The 16,741-nt window shown below is 43.1% G+C and overlaps 1 protein-coding gene across 3 annotated transcripts in view; it reads right to left on the bottom strand.

Moving 5' to 3' along the window:
• The window catches only part of LOC139750239 (uncharacterized), a 214,275-nt gene extending 212,355 nt beyond the window's left edge, over window positions 1–1,920 (bottom strand). For all 3 annotated transcript variants that reach the window (XM_071664742.1, XM_071664741.1, XM_071664743.1), the window contains exon 1: window positions 1,744–1,920. The gene's annotated coding sequence lies outside the window, so the exon portion shown is untranslated. The remainder of the gene's footprint in view (window positions 1–1,743) is intronic.
• Between the last annotated feature and the right edge of the window lie 14,821 nt (window positions 1,921–16,741).

The raw sequence follows: 16,741 nt of genomic DNA, 5'->3' as shown, positions 1-16,741 counted from the left end.
CCAAGTTACACGCCCACAGCACCACACAGAAGCTAACAGCATTACTGCCCGCCCCTTAAACCGCCACTCTCCATGCTAATGGCCCTCAACAAGGCAGTGAACCTAGTAAATCGCAACGAGCCTTGTGCTAAGTACGGCGACGCGAGCCTCAAGAAGAGCATCTGAGAGACACTGCTCACCAGGAAAATGATAACGCAGAAGTAAAGACAAAACCACGATCCTGTGAAAAAAAAATTAAAAAACTTTGATAAAGATGATGGATTAAAATCATAACTGTGTTAAATACGTTATCGGTACTTTACCAGGCTAACGACAGTAAGAGAAACAGCCAAAGTGTGATCATGGTTTTTTTTTCTCCTAGGGGAAGGAGAGCTTTGCATTCCGGCACCCAAAGTCACTGAGGAGGGATGGATAAGTTACGGGAAGTAACACAACGTCATTCTAGGTCTCCTCCTGCAGCATCAGTATCGCGGGGGCGGGCGGGCGGTTCACTTGACAAGTGGGTCACGATCATCATCATCTTGTACACAAACGTTCTCTGGAAGTCACCTGCAGTCTTTCCGGTGGTGACGGAGTCGGTATGCCAGTTTGAGCAGTCGTATGGGGTGGGTGCTATGAGAAAAGGAATGTGGACATATGTCTGTATGAGTCCAAAAGTGTGAGGTAAACTGACAAAAAGAGTGGAAGTTGGAGTGCTGGGCGGGATGCATAGGTGCGGGCAGGGGTGTGGATGAGCGTTAGTGACGACAGTACACGATGGAATGCTGTGTGTGGGCGGGAGTGATGCGAGCTGCGGTGTGGGTGGAAGCGTAAGAGGAAATGCGGAGCCAGCTTGAAAAGAACTATGACGTCAAGATAATATTTGTAGCTTAACAAACTCAGTTGCGTGTGTCCAGTGCTTGCCACACTTGCCACTCATGTTTCCTCGGCGGTTACGCATAAGGAAACACATATAGCCTCGTATTATCATAAAACGATGTTTTGTAATCGACGAGAATGTTAAAGCACTTACACTGTCTTCTCGTGTATCTTAATGCACTTACACTGTCTTTTCGTGTATCACCAGTCACAGTAATGAGTAATACGGGTAAAGTATTGCGATGGCAGAGAGTCCGCCTGAAAAGCGTCCTTGGTGTGACAGACTGGTGTGGAACAGTGTGACACACGGAGGGTTTTGTGGGGTCGGACGGAATGCCATGGCTGGAGAAGTCGTCTAAGATGGTGCTGGCTCACCACCAACACCACCTAGACGGCAGGTGCTGACCACCACCGCCAAAGCAGGTGCTATTGCTCACCGCCATCCATGCAGGTCTTGATGCTCACTACCACCCTTCTGCCAGGTACTGATGCTCATTACCACCGCCCAGGCAGGTAATGGTGTTCACCGAAACCACCTTTACAACTGGTGGTACGAGTCGGTGGTAAGCTGCTGGTTGCATGTGTGTGTGCGTGTTCCAGGAAAAGCCGCGTCCAGTTCGTGTCACCGGATACCGGATGGAAAAGATAAGGAAAACTAAGGGTGTGGACTGGTCTTACTTTGCTCTGATCCCCGAGACACACAAAGAAATATCTAGAAACCCTTAGCCCTCTTGCTTCATCAGGAATGCATTCACAGCTCTGAAGCGAGTGCGATAACGTCTAATTCTTCCGTTTTGGCGGGAAGTTACGTCAAGAGCCTGACAGCGATCGAAGGTTCAACTCTTCACAAACATAAAACCACACGACACAACACACTTTACTTACCTTTAACAGCAGTAAATCTTAATGGGAATCTTCTCGCTTAAGTATCCAAAATAAGGTGAATAATCCTTAAAAATCCATGGGCTATCATGAGAGACAGAGCGCAAAGCACTGTTCGCTAAGATCGCGCCGGGAGGGAGCACAACTGCACACCACGCCAGCCAAAGCACAACTGACTCGCCCGTCCACGGAACCAACCCACTTTGGCTGCCGCTCGTGAAGTCAGTGTCGGCAACGTGGCATAACTTAAAAACATTTTACAGTAATACCTACAAATTTTTTCTTATTTGCCATATATTCTCGGTTCTAACTAATAGTGTGTCCCTGTAGACGGGGAGAGGAAGGGTTGGGTAGGAGGGCTGAGCCTAGTTATGGAGGAGGAGGAGGAGGAGGAGGGTTTGTTAGGGTGGCTGACGAGGTGGTTGCTAATGGTGCTCTGCTATGGTTGATTATTGATCTTTTTTTTTTCTCCCGTTGTTGGAGTTGACGTAATCCTCTCCTGGGATGCTGCCGGGACCGTTGGTGCAGAAGTTGGGACCGTTGGTGGACTGGACGCGTAGCTTAAGTGCAGAAGTTGTGCGCCCTGTGGTCGGATTTGGCTAGGATGCATTATATCTCTGACCTTTTCAGTTTACTTTCACTCTCTCCATAAACTTAACAATACTCCTCACGATTTTCCATCGAAGGGGGAACGCTTATCATCAGACATGAGAAATAGGGAGTAAACATAATCGTTACTGCTAGTTATGATTGTTTTAAGCCCTATTGTTAATCTACCCTGAATGATGGGGGTTCTACTGGAGTGTGAACGGTAAAGAGCTTCGTTTCTTACAAGAACCCGTTTCGAGGTGGTGAGGTGACCCGTCACCAGTATTCGTATGAAGGGGCAAACACATTCTATCCAGCTGAGTTACATGACTTGAGATAACGAGGCTGATGGGCGCGCTCCACTCTGCCGACTTAACTTTGCATAATTCGCACGTTAGTTTAGGATTTACAAGGAGCACACGAATGTCGTTGAACCCCCCCTGTCATATTGCTAGCATTATCACCCACCATCTTGTATCGTCAGGGAGCGTCTGAGTTAATGAGCATAAGAATAAAAACCCCTCAACAGTATAAGAAAGGAAGGAGAAAAAAAAAAAAACCCGCTTAACTTTATATTCTATATGCACACGTGTTGGCTAAACTTCCAAAGCTCCAGTGCTAAGATGGACTGTAGACATTAGACAAATACAGACATACTGCTCTTGGTAAGCTGGTTGCTCGAGCAAAAAAAAGATGAGGTCGTGTATCCATCTGACTTCATCTGTGCTCGGGAGTTGCCCTTAACATTCACAGCAGCGCAGCATCGCTCACCTCGTCTGACCTCGTTCCTGGCGGTGATGCCGCCTGTTACCACAGGTTCCAGATTTCATCGTCTGTCTAATGTATAAGAAAACGCATCACTCGTGTACAGCCAAAAAGAGCTGTTTAGCTGACTTTCTTTTTTTTTTTAATCGTCGAAAGTGTGTGTGTGTGTGTGTGTGTGTGTGTGTGTGTTGACACGTGTTTCACGTCTCACATGACCTCTCTTACGAATACATGAAAGTGTCCACAAGTGGCTTCAGGGTAACCTGACCCCGAGCTTAGCCAGTATGCCAGAGTGTGTGGGCGGAGGTCTTTAGAGGTGGTATGGATGTGTGTGTGTGTGTGTGTGTGTGTGTGTGTGTGTGTGTGTGTGCGATTGTGGAAGGTGAGTAGGTGCGGTCATGTGGGTAGGGTGCTCGAGTTAACAGGTTGACTCATTGAACACGATGGTACGCCCTTCGAGGGAGACGATACAGCCCTTGAACACAACAGAACACCTATTGAGTACGACGTTATAACCCTTGAACACAATGGTACGCTCCCTGAATACGACAATACATCCCTTCAGTACGACGGCACGCCCCTTTGAGTCTCATATCACAACCCTACAACGCGAAACAACACTCTATAAATACCACGTTACAATCCTACAGCAGGACGGTGCTTCCTTTGTGCACGGAGGTACGTTCCTTGAGCGCAAAGGTACACTCCTTGAGTATATCACTTTACAACCCTTGAACACAAGGGTACGCCCCCTGAGCACGAAAGTAAGTTCCTTAAGTACCACTTTATAACCACTGAACGCGACAGTATGCTCCGTAAGTACGACATTATAACCCATCAAAACGACAGTGCGCACGATACATACGACATTACAATCCCAGCACACGACAGTACGCCCCTTGAGCAAGACGGTACGTTCCTTGAATACGACGTTACTAACCTTTTAACACAACGGCACACCCTTTGAAGCACGACGGTACAACCCTTGAACACAGTGGTACGCCCCTTGAATGCGTGGCACGCCCCTTGAACGCGTGGCACGCCCTTTGAGCATGACGTTTACGATACCCCTTGGATATGACGTCAGGCCATCGTACCCAGTGATTGCATTGTCGTGCTCAAGAGGATAAACTGCATGAGGTCATGTGCATATGAAGGCGTCGCTGTTTTTGTCAAATAATTGAAATCATACGTTGCGTGGGCGTGAGCATGGGCGTGCGGGCGGTCCCTTCCAGGTGGCGGACGCAGCTGTTGCCGGCGGAAGGTGGGTAGGAGGGTGGGAGGGAAGGGTTAAATATGACATTTTCTCTGATAAAGGTCACATTCCTCTTTCCGGGCAAAAGGGACATTCACGTCTTGGCGAGCAAAGGCCACCCGCAGAGAAAGTTGTAAGCGGCTCAACCACTTGCCCGGAATTACAGCTCTGCAGTATTTCCCTCCTCACAGTTAGTAGATATAAGAAATAACTCCCACTTTCCGTAATGTGTGTGTGTCTGTGTGTGGGTGGGTGGGTGTGTGAATTATATATATATATATATATATATATATATATATATATATATATATATATATATATATATATATATATATATATATATATATATATATATATATATATGGGAGATGTGGTTTCGGTGCATTATTACATGACAGCTAGAGACTGAGTGTGAACGAATGGGGCCTTTGTTGTCTTTTCCTAGCGCTACCTCGCACACATGAGGGGGGAGAGGGATGTTCTTCCATGTGTGGCGAGGTGGCGATGGGAATGAATAAAGGCAGACAGTATGAATTACGTACATGTGTATATATGTATATGTCTGTGTGTGTATATATATGTGTACATTGAGATGTATAGGTATGTATATTTGCGTGGGTGGACGAGTATGTATATACATGTGTATGTGGTTGGGTTGGGCCATTTCTTTCGTCTGTTTCCTTGCTCTACCTCGCTAACGCGGGAGACAGCGACAAAGCAAAATAAATAAGAATATATATATATATATATATATATATATATATATATATATATATATATATATATATATATATATATATATTGGAAATGATCACGTTAAAAACTATGATCATTGTGCTGACTGGAGTAATGCCATCTCAGTTATTAACTCTACTCCAGTACCACGAGAAATATCATTGAATCTTCTATTGTTAAATATACAGAGAATTATAACCTTGATATTAGTGAAGGTCCATACAAATTGGATAACTTTATTTTTGATAAAATCTATAAACAATTTCACCTTGTCCACATAATAAGTTCATGATACGCTCGTTGTCTGTCTTGGACAATCACATGTTTACCAAATGGCGTCCTAGCTACGTCTCTTCGTTGTATATCAACTGACTGTTATACTTCTCTCTTGTGTTTCACCTGATGATGTGATTATTACACGAAAGTGCACTTGGGAACTTATCGTGTTTCATTTTCCCCGTGGACTCAAAGGAATATATATATATATATATATATATATATATATATATATATATATATATATATATATATATATATATATATATCCTCCCCTCTCGTTTTTCTTTTTTTTTTTCTTCCAAAAGAAGGAACAGAGAAGGGGGTCAGGTGAGGATATTCCCTCAAAGGCCCAGTCCTCTATTCTTAATGCTACCTCGCTATCGCGGGAAATGGCGAATAGTATGAAAGAAAGATATATATATATATATATATATATATATATATATATATATATATATATATATATATATACAGATAGATAGATATGTAACATGTGATCCTCTTAACTCTTACTGGCGTCTCTGTATATTTTCCTCCATCTGTGATAGGTTATTTTTGCTTCTGAAGATGTGTGAAATAAACGAAAGCGCTTAAGCAAAACTTCCTGTTTTGATTTTCTCTCGTAGTCTACAAGTTCATGTGTGATCGTCACGTGTCTGCTTCGTGATTACATCATGTGAGTTGGCGAAAGGGAATACAAGTCTCGTTAGAGTGCGTCTCGTCTCAAAGAGGTCCATGCTGTTCCTGCTAGTGAGTGTAGAGCAACAACCTCTGTGTGAAAAAAGTTTTCATAAACGTAAATGTAAGAAGATACAGAGATGGAAGTGATGGGAAGTATGCAAACAAAGATGTGGATGATATATGATAGAGAGCGGATTATATATGATGCTGTTAGTAAGGTGGGGCAGTTAGGTTAACTGGTCACGGCATGTGTACCCAGTCTACATATAACCACTTTTCTTTTATAATGTTATCATCAGTCGTATGCGAATGGTGTCTCTATAGCTGCATCGTCCCAATCCACGTTGGAATATATATTTTTTGACAGTGTTAGTGTTGTTTTTAATTGTGGTTTTTTCCCGCTTGGTTGGGGTTGGGTGGAGTTGGGTGGTGGTCGGTTATGAAATGGTGTGAGTTGGAAAGGTTCAGTAATGCTGCAAAGACTTGGGGGGGCTCAGCATGTTGAGAGGGACCGTAATGGAAGGATTTTTGTATCGTTGCGCAGGTATTAAATGACTGTGGTTGTTAAGCAACCAATGATTGATTGTTGTCAGTGCTCCATTTTGTGTGGTTCGCCTTTTTACGTTTTCTTTTCAAAGGGTGGATGACCAGGCAGCTGTGTGTGTGGGTGTGTGTGTGGGTGTGTGTGTGTTACACACACACATGTTGCCTCGACTCTTAACCTTGCATATGTATACCATGATTTTACTGCTATGATGTATGCACATACACACACATCAGCCTAAACCAGGTACCCATTTACCTATCAGCCCCAAGGAGAGGATGATCGCCTAGGGTGGGTTCAGGCCGACTGCCATGCTGAGGATTCGAACCCATTCGGGTCAGACGACGGGCTGGCTCGTGCTGGCTTATTGTCAGTAACGAAGTGTGTGTGTGTGTGTGTGTGTGTGTGTGTGTGTGTGTGTGTGTTGCTAGGAATGTGGTGCTGGATATAATGGCACTCGACCATTACACGACCATTAAGCCACAACTCGTTCTTTACACGCTTAACGTAGAGTAGTTAGTTCATTAAATACGATCTATATTTTCTGTCACAAAGAATATCCAGTTACCAGACAGTTTTGCAGGATACGAAGGCGAAACGAATGAAAAAAAATTCCCATTATATTTTTTTAAGTGAAATACCATGCTGAAGTACATTTCTTTTTTGAAAATACAAAAAAAAAAAAAAACGGAGAAAGGATATTTTTTTCTTGCTTGCTTGCTTTCCAGGATTACCCATGACTTCATTCCTGTAGAGATCATACTCATTCTAGGTTTTAAAGCTGCAGTCGCCAGGTGTAGGTTAATTAACGCTGCCAACATTTCACTTCAGCAATACGATACCTTCATGCTCATGTATCTCATTGAATATCTGAAACTGATAAGCTTTTTTCCTTCTCTCTCTCTCTCTCTCTCTCTCTCTCTCTCTCTCTCTCTCTCTCTCTCTCTCTCTCTCTCCTTATTTGCCTCATGCACTTTATTCTTGGCCAACCTCCGATTTCTTCTGTACTAATCGCTTGCGTACGTTCCCTACTCTAAGATACTTCCCCTTTTCTGTTTCACTCACAGTTTAACTTCCTCATTTTCTACTCACTGCCCTTTCTCATACGCCTACCTCTCACCTTCCACATGACACACATTGCCAACACCCTCACAACTCTTTTGGTATCTCAGCACACAGGTCCCCCTTCTCCCAGCTCATTCACTTTCACCATTCCTATTTTTTACACTGATGTGATTCCCTCTTACACTCACTGTTAGTCTCATCTCCACCAAGAAATGATTAAACTTTCCACCTGCCACCCCTTCCCCTCACGTTCACATCAACAGGCTTTGACACTCATGGCAGCAGTGCCCAGGATCGTTGCCCTGTTATAGAGAGAAAAGGAAAGATCTTACCGAGACTTATCCATATTGACGTTATCTTTTGATGCAAGTGTTTTTTTTAAGACTGAGTATAGTCCGACAACTAACTAATGTATTGTGGATCTACCTCGCGTGTGGAAGACTGATTACTTGACTGATGACTGTGGAAGACTGATTACTTGACTGATGACTGTGAACAGTAGTTATGAACTTTGTATCAAAGGTTTGTGGATGAGTGGGTCCCTCGGTAAATGAAAGAGGCAACAGGTCTCTGATATCACGAGTGCTTTCTTTGACTATCTACCATGATAGACATTTAGAGCTGGGAGGTTGATGGAGGAGAGGGAGGGTTGGAGTCGTTGAAGATAGGTTACTGTAATCGTGATTACCAGTGAGGCCAGTGTGTGTGTGTGTGTGTGTGTGTGTGTGTGTGTGTGTGTGGTGTGGGGGGGGGGGGGCTCGGGCAAGTGGCCATGTGAGTGGCCTTTGTACATGTGTGTCCTCATTATGTGTCCTCTCTCACAGTCCAGTACAGTACAGACACTAATCATTAACTAAGTCGAATTGATATATCCTTCTTGACAGAGGTATTTCTAAGCTCTTACAATAATTCTCGTACTTGTATGACGAGCAAGACCTTGGCGCATGATGGTGGCGGCTATGATGACAGGATCCTCGCAGGTCACCAGGCTACCAGCCAAGACCATCTCTCTTTACCCACTATGCCAACTGTGGAAACATCAGCCAAACCTGGATGACTTAAACCCTTAGAACACAGTGGTGCGACCACTGAGTGAAAGGCTAGGATGGTACAGTCGGGTTCTAAAGTTCAATCAACCGACTTAATTGATTCGAAATGACTAAACATTGTTTTCGAGTTGGTGGTCTCCCCGGATGTGGACCAATTATCATTTCTTTTAATTGATTTCTCCCTTCAGCAGGGAAAATCTACCCGTCTTCTCTTCCACATAAGGACGATATGATAAGTCACGAGATACATTTTCAGAACGCACATCAAAACATGTAAAGTATAGTAGGGGAAAAAAGGAAAAAACTTATAGTTTTGGAGAAAACAAGTTGTCCGACTTGCCTTTTATATAAAATTACATGGCTGGAGAAGCACCAGAGAAGGACAGAAGAGTGTGTTCACAACGGCAGACAAATCTAACAGAACTGATTTGTCGTTCTCAAACTCATTCACAATATTTACAATATTTCATGCCATAGTAAATTGTTTCGCTGGTTATCATAACAGTTTACAGCAAGATAAATACATTCCACACACACACACACACACACACACACACATAAAGTTCTAGAGGTGTAAGTTATTTCACACCCCAGTGGTCTGACAAAGCCGAGTTTAAAGCAATTCAACTTACCAAATCTCCCAGTCCACCCTTAAATACCGAACTTCTCGTTCTCACATTGGAGTCTCCGGTCACGGACAAAAGTCCACGTCAAGGCCGGATCTTAATTGAAATATAGAGAGGTTGATGAAAAGGAAAAGTATTTACGAATTTTGGAGGAAGCCACACTAATAGTTCTCATTTCCTCTCCAATAGATATTGTCAGTTTCTGCTCCTGAGAGCTGGCTCCTCCCGTGTCTACGCTATTGGCTATACCATCCAATACTCGACAGACCAGTGGGTCCCATGATTAGTCGTGCGGCTGTTGGCAACTTAAGAGTGGGTCGTTGTGACGTGTGATGTATGATCAACCCACCAACTCCGACCTGACCCGCCCCTTTTTAAAAGATACGTTTTCCACTTCCACGAAAACTTTTAGAGTTATTTTTTCTTTCTTCCTTCCTTTTCAATTACTTCTTTTGCGTCAATTCTATATTCTGTTTAAGGCTTGGCCTCGTAAAAAAGGAACAGAGAAGGGGGCCAGGTGAGGATATTCCCTCAAAGGCCCAGTCCTCTGTTCTTAACACTACCTCGCTATCGCGGGAAATGGCGAATAGTATAAAAAAAAAAAAAAAAAAAAAAAAAAAAAAATATATATATATATATATATATATATATATATATATATATATATATATATATATATATATTCAGCTGTTCGCCATTTCCCGCATCAGCAAGGTAGCGTTAAGGGAACATCTGAGGGAACATCCTCACCTGGCCCCCTTCTCTGTTCCTTCTTTTGGAAAATTAAAAAAAAAACAAGAGGGGAGGATTTCCAGCCCCCCGCTCCCTCCCCTTTTAGTCGCCTTCTACGACACGCAGGGAATACGTAGGAAGTATTCTTACTCCCCTATCCCCAGGGATAATATATATATATATATATATATATATATATATATATATATATATATATATATATATATATATAAGTGATCTACTCGGTGCGTCATAACTAGCAAAGAGTAATGCTTGTGGTATGTTGATAGTTCAAATGAGTCGTGTGTCAGACTGTTGTCCCGAAGCTTCTGACCCGTGGTTCAATATTTTGACTGCCTCTCCGCTGCACTTTGTTATAACTTACACGTCGACATAAGTGATTAGGATAAGACTATAAGTCGCCGGTGAATGTATATAATGGTAACATAAATATATTCTGTTTTACGAGCTATGAATGTTCGGATATCTTGGCCAGTGTTTCGAGACTTACGAATCAACTCTTTACAAGTCGACATCATGACAGGCATCGTGTATGCAGTGAGAACGTCGAACGCGGTCTGAGAATGAACGTGATCGGTGAAGATTTATATGTGCTCACGCTTATTGAATGGTGGTTACAACTTGAAACTTGAGGACCTTTGTGACCTAGGCAGGTGATAGGCCTAAAAACCTAAATACCCAGCCACCCAGCCAGCCGCGATGTTTGGATAACAATCGAGAGTTGGGTAGAATTCAGTTTTTTTACACTGAATGTTGCCAGACGACACCTACCATTCCCTAGGAATGCATTGGAAGTAGGTCTGGGGAACGCAGCGCGGTGGTGACGACAAAAGGAGCATAGATACAACAGGTAAGCTACTGATTTACTTGAGAAACAGTGATGGTGGTGGCCAGTGTCATGTATTATCGTGGTAATTATGTACTTCAGTTGCTTCCCTTCGGAGCAGCAAGAGTGAGGTGTCTGAAAACGAAATGGGCGTTCGTAAAAGGTAACTTTTGTCCGTAAGCAGCAGTTTTTGTTATTTCTAACCGCAAGATTCTTGCGTTCCCTTAAGGTGGGCATGGCTTTAGAGCAGAGAGGGAAATATTGGGATAAAAATAAGGAAAACGTTTGAAGTGCACAACAGTCCAAACCTACGCCTAGCTAGGGGGTAATTCATCCTAACCAATCCTATTCCTGAGTTAGGATGAACGCAAACAAGCCTAGTCAGCTAGCCTTACCTAGGCAAACCTCACCTAGTTGTAATGTATCCTAAAATAGATAAGTATTAACCTAGCTATAATCTAATGCACAAATATCTAAAACTTGCTTAATTATGGAGGGTTTCAACTTTGCAGCTGTCTGCTAAGTTTTGCTTCATTTTCGACAATAAATGAAGTTATATTCCATCTTAGGAGTTTTAGTAATGCAAGCATCTCGAGTCAACAACTATAACAATCGACCGCATTACGATTCTTGAATCACGTGCGGTGCTCGTAAAAGTGACAGACGAATCGTTGCTATCCCGGTTCGTTCTGGTTTCGGTACCAGTGCTAAAAACATACTCAGAGTCACGGGAAATGCCACGTTTCGGTCCAAGTGAACTCGATGGTCAACTTGGTCACAAATGTTATCGCTATACATTTCCTATGTCCATGTTCTCATTCCAGGCCCATTCTGATATGTAATTTTTTTGTTAATGTATTCAAAACTTGGTTGTGTACCTGGAAGCGGGTGATAGAAGATTTACGCCAGTTCGAAACCCCGCCTCAAATCACGATTCGTTTCTCGCATGCCTGATACGTGGCGAGTAGAAGAAGATTCGACTTGTATCAAGTTATGGGTCATCCATGTGCGCGCCATCACATATATTGAAGGTTTTTTGTTAAGATATTGTTAACCACATGTTCAATATCTCATTTTGGTCACTGTAACCTTTATAAACCACCAATACTGCCCGTCGCGTGAACCAGCGTTAATGTTTCAAATGAATCGCGAAAATGCACCTCCAGTGTTGAATCTTTGATAATGCAAGAAGCAAACGACTTGGTTATAGTCACAGTAGCATAATACACATATTAGAATGGACAGGAAATGAGAACATGGTCGTAGGAAATAATCATTAGTAACACAATGGTTGCTAAGTCAACCTTTTCCTTTACCTAACACGCTGAAATGTCGTGTTTGTGTTTCGACTGAGCGTGTGTGTGCGTATGTGTTTAACAGTTTCTAGAACAAGAATGCCGTGGGATGGTCGGGGGTCGCTGGCTGGTCGAGCTCTATGAACTTTTATATGGAACTGTACCACAAGGAAAACGTTTTCCTGTGGTATTAAGATTAACCAGAGAACAATCGTTGCTGTACGTAAGTCGCCCCATTCAAAACCGGATGGTTTCACTCAGTTTCGATAAATTTGAGGACGTTCTTCCTTTAATATTTACCTGAACACGTTTCGTTAATGTTTTACGATATATTTCTAATCTCTTGCTTGTACTCTGGGCATAAGTTGTTTATTCTAATCTGTATTAAGAGCGCTAAATAACCTTAGAAACTCTAGCGCATGGCTTTTAAGCTTAAATTCTATAATCCAATCCACAAGTTGTATGACAGCATTGAAATGCGACCCCAGATGATGTCGAAAATTTTAAGTCTTGACTCTTCAAAATGTTTACCCAGGTCGAGGCATTTATATACAACTGGCGCGAACAATAGGCTTGCTCAAATCCGACAAGGGTACCAAAGACCTACAGGTATCACTATGCGACTTCCTCACCAAGACAAATGACTGACGAACTTTGAAAAATGCATTTCTTTTTCTCTTTACAAAAGTTACTATGAGCTTCAGTGCCCGTGTGAAAGATCTAATGATATAGCCCTGAAATGTTTTGCGTCGTCTATACAAAAGAAAACGTGATAAGAAAACAGTTGAAGCGTTAAAAATGTAACTGGTAATATACGAAGAACCGGATTGTAAATTACTGAAGGAGTTTTGAATACCCTATTTGCATACTTAAACGTACTATTTGTTTTTATCGTTACACACTTGCTTTACCCCTCAACGTCTATACATTGCTAAGGTAAACTGTAAGAAACTCAAATACAAATATTTTTTGTGATGATAGCAAAGTACTTACTTTACTATTACTTAAATGACATAATTCTACGTAATGTGTAACGTTAATCGTCCCATCTTCACCATTCGAGTAAATATAAATCGAAAGACAAGACAGATCATTCATCACCGGTAACACTATACTCTCATTGCACCATATTGCAAAATCGTAATAACAAAACGGTCATTTCCCGAAACTCGTTTACGGGGTGTGCTTATTACGCTATGTAGAGTGAGCGTATATACCATATACCGCAGTGAATCACAAGGCTTGACTGAGCACCTCGGGTAAACTCAGTTACTTTGCCACTTCAAACTTAAGGAGGAGCGTTGCACCGGATGTAAGTAAACAAACCGCCACTCGCCTTCCACACGCTCTCGCGAGGTTATACTTTCTTAGCCATCACGCGAAAAAGGTATTTCGTAAAGCGTCGATTACTTAAACTAATGGAATGTATGGATTTACGTTCAACAGTAATCTAAACTCGACCGATTTTCACATTAACTCCACGAAATAACAGTACATGATATAGAATCTATATAATTTTTTTTTCTTTATTTCTGCATGAAATAGAGCTAAGTTTCGTAAGGGAAATGTAATATGTAATATTCCTTTAGGCAAGGAGGAATGGAAAGGCTGTCCTGATGTTGGCCGTCCTAATGCTCTGAACATTATAGTCATGATTGTGTGCAAAGACGATATTGTAGAATGTATTTTTGGTCTAATTTTGTAATATGTTGTCCCTTGATGTCCCTTCCTTTCCCCCTTATTTTCTTTTCCTCAACTACTTTTGTGTACCCGGATAAGGAGTCGCGAAAGTAATGGCGTGGACTCTTCGCGAAAGGACGATTTTGGTCGCAGAAATAGCGCCCTATTCACAAACTCGAAGTTCGAGTTCGCGGACTGATAGGAAGGACTACTGATGATCACGTCTCCAGAGACGAGCATTTTGAAGGTCCGTAAGACACTTCGAAGTCACCCTTAGGATTTACTGGCGGGGGAACATTCATTTACAGTACGTGATTCACACGATGATGGAAGCTCATAGTTAGTGGGGAAGGAGGGAGGAGGTAGGGCAGTGGTGCGGCTGGGCTCAGACGCACGCAAACGGGTTTATCTGTTACGTTAAGTCCCTGAGACGAGCTGAGCTCAGTGATTATGACTGACATGCGAGACTCTCATTACGCTGGGGTCTTCACCAACACGCAGTGCTGTGATGAAAGCAACATACTCTGAGGCACGTACATGTCTTGCAAGCAACACACACACACACACACACGAGCCAGCACGGGGTCGGACACGCATGGGTTCGAATCTTGGGCGTGGCAGTCGGCCTTTACACAACTCGAATGTTCATCCTCCTCTGGGGGATGGTCGGTAAATGGCTACCTAGACACTGTGTGCATATATCATACAAGGAAAGACATGGCACATCAATACAAGGCGGGGCAACGCGAGTTTAAAACTCCTACCCGTAAAATACAAGCAGTAATTATAAGTAGTGATTACACACACACACACACACATACACATAACACACACTCGCACACATGCACATATACAGACTGAACACATCCGGTACAAAGAAGCAAACTGAACAAGACATAACATAAACAGATTCGATGCGTCACCAGCTAAACAAACACACGATCCTTCGTCAGTGAAAGTGCTAACGCACATGTGACCCTTCGTCAGCGGAGGGTCAAAGGACATGACCCTTCGTCAGCGGAAAGCCGGACCACATGACCTACCCCTTCGTCAGTGTGAAGCCAACACACGTGACCTATTGTTAGCGGTAAGCCAACACACGTGACCCATTGTTACCGTAAAGCCAACACACACGTGACCCGTCGTGAGCGTAAAGCCAATACACGTGACCCATCGTCAGTAGAAAGCCAAAATATACGACACAAAACACGTGCAACCAAAACATACCACGGGAAATCCAAACCAAAAAATGACGCAGTACAAACACAAAACCCATGAAACACAATACCGCTAATCCAAAATTCACAATGCAGTAATATTGACTCAACACATATGACGCAACGTAAGCCTTCCATATGCGACTTTAAGCAATATCCTTGACGCAACAAAAAGTGATGCAGCAACACAGATACAGCCTAAACGACGTAACTCCCGCAACACATCACAAACCAAAATGAAAACTAACCTAATGCAAGTGTTGCATTATGAACCCAACACATGAAGACGCAACAGCAGAAACAACGCACTATTTCCTTCATAACTTTATGAAACACACGCAACACTAATCCCACAACGGAAACTTAACGCACTCGACCAAGTAACATCACAGACTCAAGCAACGTCACAATTCAAACCAATCATTCATCTTCAAACCTGCGTCGCGGCAACACAAACACAACACCCCTGGCACCATAACACAAACTGGACGCGCAATACAATAAAACTATTCTAAATTCACCACATCACACAGACAGACTCAAAATGCGCCCGCAACATAAATATTGACACACGTGACGCAAGAACACACACACACACACACACACACACACACACACACACACACAACCTGTGACGCAACGTTAACCCAGAGATAATGATTAAGCATGACGGACCTAAATGGACAAGACGCAACACCAGAAACCGAACTCGCTCGCCGTTTCAAAAGCCTAACGCAACCGACACAACACACAGCCAATACCAACGACACAACACACTTCCCAAAACCAACAACACAAGCTGCGAACCTGCTTACTGAACGTAGGTGACGTACGACAAAACCAACAACACAAGCTGCGAACCTGCTTACTCAACGTAGGTGACGTATGACAAAACCAACTTTTCAAAAGACGACACAATCGATGCAACGCAAAACCCATTATAATGAAATGCCAAAACCATCACAAGAAACGCGACAGATACCCCACCATAATCGCCACAACACAAAGCCAGCGCAACACACTGCCCACTGCAGGAGGGGCGGGAGGGAGTGAGGAGGAGGGTAGAGCTAAGCCTGCCAACACAAGCCCACAAAGCCGGGTACAAACAACCAGGTCCTGACACGCGACGGAGAGAGAGACCCCCCCCCACACACACACACACACACTGGCTGCCATTGAGAGCGAAACATCGTAATTATCCTGCCGGACACGAGAGAAATTAAACGAAATGTAATGAAACTTAATGTGTACTTTATAAGGGACCCTAAGGGGGTGTGTAGGGGGGGGCTGGAAGGTAGGTTATCGGGGGTAAGGGGTAGGGGGGGGGTCACTGGGCCAGCCACTCAGGAGCCGACGGAGACATAAATTCGTTTTCGGGTTAACTTTTGCCTTCCAAAACGCACACAATTTTTTTTTTTTTTCATCCCCCCCCTTTCCTCCTCTTCCTCTTCCTACATATGAAAAAAAAAAGGAGTCTCTGAAACCTGATGGGTGTAGAGACATGTAAGACGGACATTTTAGCCCATGTTAAAGGAGTTCATTATGCGTGAAATTTTCCATATATTGTCGTTCATCGAATCTCTTTGCTGATCAATATTTCCGGTGTGTTCGTTTTGCTGTCATCGCTACCTGCCCTTCGAGTT

The sequence above is a fragment of the Panulirus ornatus genome, chromosome 9, assembly GCF_036320965.1.
Source record: "Panulirus ornatus isolate Po-2019 chromosome 9, ASM3632096v1, whole genome shotgun sequence".
Classification (NCBI taxonomy): domain Eukaryota; kingdom Metazoa; phylum Arthropoda; class Malacostraca; order Decapoda; family Palinuridae; genus Panulirus; species Panulirus ornatus.
Note: the sequence above shows the minus strand (reverse complement) of the source record. Positions and strands in the feature narration are given on the sequence as shown.